The sequence below is a fragment of the Paroedura picta genome, chromosome 1 (assembly GCF_049243985.1).
Source record: "Paroedura picta isolate Pp20150507F chromosome 1, Ppicta_v3.0, whole genome shotgun sequence".
NCBI lineage: Eukaryota > Metazoa > Chordata > Lepidosauria > Squamata > Gekkonidae > Paroedura > Paroedura picta.
Window position 1 is genome coordinate 171879156 of NC_135369.1, and position 3779 is coordinate 171882934.

The following is a 3779-nucleotide window of genomic DNA, read 5'->3' on the forward strand; positions in this document are numbered from 1 at the left end:
TCGTGGCTGTCAAACTTGACATGTTCCCCTACTGAACATGTTCATGGCAAAGTTCGTAATACTCCTAGTTGTGAGCATGTACATCAAAGACCATGCTATATTTCCAAATCAGCCAATTAAACATAACAATAGAATTTCTATTTCCTTAGATAATTAAAGATTCGTATTGAGGTAACATATTGCATGTGCCAGCAAACACCATTAAATAACCACATACAGGCGACAAATTAACTCAACCATCCAGCAACATTAAATAACTACATAAGGATGACAAATGAATTGTTCCAGCTAACAAATCTGCAAAAGCTCAAAAGCCAAGAAGATCCCCTGAAATAAGTCTTCATCACTGTATTTAAAATAAAAATTGAGAACAACGAATATTAATCTGGTTAGTTTACATCTGAACATTTCTGAAGAGTAGTTGTGGAAGTCTATAAAAGGAAGAACACTGGCTTTCCCCAAGAAATTATGAGTAGCAAGCACATAATGTAATTCTGGACTTTCATTTCTCAAACAGCTGGATCTAGTAGTACACCACAAGCCTCCTAAGAACATAAGAGACCTGCTGGATCAGACCAGTGGTCCATCTAGTCCAGCATCCTATCTCACACAGTGGCTGATCATTTTTTTCTGGAGAGCTAACAACAGCACAAAGAGGTTGAAAACTTCCCCTAGTATTGCCTCCGCGCTCTGGGATACAGAAATTGAGATACTTTGACTGTGGAGATTCCCCTCAATCACCTTGACTAGTAGCCATGGATAGCTCTATCCTTCATGAATCTATCTAATCCACTTTGAAAGCTGTTTATTCATCTTCTGATAGCAAATTCTTCATTTTAATCACACTCTATGTAAAGAAGTATTTCCTTTTGTCCATCCTGAATCGACTGCTTATCAGTTTCATTAGATGACCTCAAGGAGAAAAATGTCTCTGTGTTAATTCTCTCTATCCCATGCATAACTTCATAAACTTGCATCATGTCCTCCCATAGCCATCTCTTTCCTAAACTGAAAAGCCCCAGATTCTTCAACATTTTGTCACAGGGAAGGTTCTCTGTACAGAAACAGTTTATTATGAAAGTCAGTGACCAGCGAAAAGTGTACAATTGATCACCAACTGAAGAAGCAAACAGTGATGATGATGTAATAGGGTACAGCAATCTAATACAATTAGCTAAATAGTTTAGATAGAACTTTCCTTTTCCTAGGGACAAAAAGCGATATTTTGCTACATCGTTTGAGACCGACTTAACCCTGTCACCCTGTAGAAACCTTACAAGAAGCTCCTCCACATATTTCCGATACTCTCCAAGGGCTTAAAGCAAGAAAGAACAGGGATTATTAGTTTGTTCCTTTCATCCTTCTACAGCGTGCAATGTAACAGAATATGGGATGTTGTCTCCACAGTATTATCCAAACATGAACAGTCTCAAGTATAGAGGTGGTTGCTGATACCTCTCAAACATTCCTTTACATTAGCGATCCCCAGCCTTTGGGCAGCGGGCCACATGTGGTCCGTCGACTAATTGGAGGTGGGCCCCGAAGGACACCTTCTCCCCTCCCCCAGCCCTTTACTTCATCCCCCCCGGCCCTTTACAACACACTTCGGGTGTCACTGTCTCCCATCACTCCCAGATGGGACTATCTCGTTGCAGAGAAACAAGCTCAGGGTTCCCATTGATTTGTCATTGGAAATTGGAAAGATTGGAAATTAACAGATAAGGTTACTGGTACTAAAGTTTTGTGGAGTTTTGTGGATTCAGGCAGTAGATCCCAGAGAATATAGGGTTTGGTGAGGGGAGTGACCTCAGCAAGGTTTATGACTCCAAAGCAGTTTAAGAAGAAAGTGGAAGGAAAATTTTCATAATGGAACGCAGTTTCCAAAGCTGGTTCCTCATTTCTCAGCCACAGTTGAAAAGGGAGCCAGGATCATTTCTGTGCCACTTTTCACTTACTGCTGATGAAATGCTTGCAGTCGCTAATGTGTTGCAATAGACGAACCAGCAGTAAACCCAGCAGTTACTAATTGGTACAGGAAGCACAAGATAAGATGCGCAGTTGCCATAAACTCCTCAGAAAGTACACTTTTTTGGCAAGAGCACTGGAAGTGTCATGCATGATTTCTAGCATGGTAATAATTAATGCCACTGTGTTCCTGTGGCAAGGCCAATGAATAATCACCGTGGCTACAGGCCTAAAACCACTTACAAATGGAGTGCTCCCACCTGTGTGCTCTGGAGTGAGTGCTTTCAGCAACCCGCTTTATGGCTGTAATTTATATTGATTTGAAGGAAATGGGGCGGGGGAGGGCAGTATACTCTGAAGCCAACTATCCTACCAAGCCTGCACGTTACAGTAGAAGCAGGGAGGGAAATTAAACAGATGGACTCAAAATGATCGAAAGGAATGTGTGGCTAATTCAGTTTTCATTCCGACACAAGTTTCAGTTGGATTAGGCAAGTTTTGCTTCAGCAAGTGTAAAAGGAAAGACGCTTTTTAAAATAAATACACAGTTTAGCCCATTCCGCACACATAGGATACTGCACTTGCAATGTGCTTTGGCAGCTGGATTTTCCTGTGCGGAACAGGAAAATCTACTTCTAAAGTGCATTGAAAGTGCATTATCTATTGTGTGTAGGCCTTTGTTTCATTATTCCTGTTTATATATCTGTGGGGATATCTGTGGACATTTTTTCCAAATCCGGTTCCTTCCTTTGAACTCACACATTGGCCATATTTTAATTTAATTTTTATTTATTATTATTATTTATTCATTTAATTAATTTTTATGCCACCACTCCCATAACTAGCTCGCAGCAGTTGACTCAATAGAAACATCCATACAAATTAAAATCCCGATAAAACAATTAAAAACAGTTCACACATATATGGCAAGTGGCAATAACCTAATATAACCATCCCCCCCTGTTCTAGGCATTGGTCAGTGTAGATGAAATAATAACTGATTGCTAGCTATCAGTTCTTGCCCAACAAATTCTTCCACAAGTTCCTAGCTGGGCCAATTCACACCAGCCGGAATCGAATCCAGGCTGTGAACAGAGATGGCCTCTGTTAAAACGGGTCTCAGGACGGATTTGTATTTTACTGTGAAGCAGGGCTCAAACATTGGGGAGGGGGACATCATATCAAGAAAATCCATCTGGGTTCTCCCTCCAGGTGGGGCCTGGAGACCTCTCAGAATTACAACTGATCTCAAGACCACTGAGATCAGTTCCCTTGAAGAGAAATGGCTGAACTCTATGGCATTGAGACCCCTGCTGAAGTTTCTTCCTCTCCAAACCCACCCTCCCCAAGGCCTGCCTCTAAATCTCCAGGAATTTCCCAGCCAGGAGTTGACAAACCTATTCAGAAGAATGAATTAGCTCATTAATGATGGATAAAAAAAATGTTGTTCCAATCCAACCTTGTACTTTTGACCTTCAGAACAGAAGCTTATGGAATCAAATAAGAAGAGTCTCTGCCTATCTAGTGAATTGGTACCAATTGCTATTATTGATGTTAGGAAATAAAATACACATATTTCTTTTCTGACACAAGAGAGTATATGGGATGGGGGCTGAGGAGGGGGACTATGTTACAAGTTTGTATTAGGCCCTGCTGTCACATCTAGCTAATAAACTGTGGGTGTCTGAACTATCATCATTATATATGGAGAGGTAATTGTATAAAACTTCCTTAGCACTTATTTTGAATGCATTGTCAAGTGTCCAATATATTATAACTTCTGCCCTGAGCTATATATATGGAAGACAATTCCA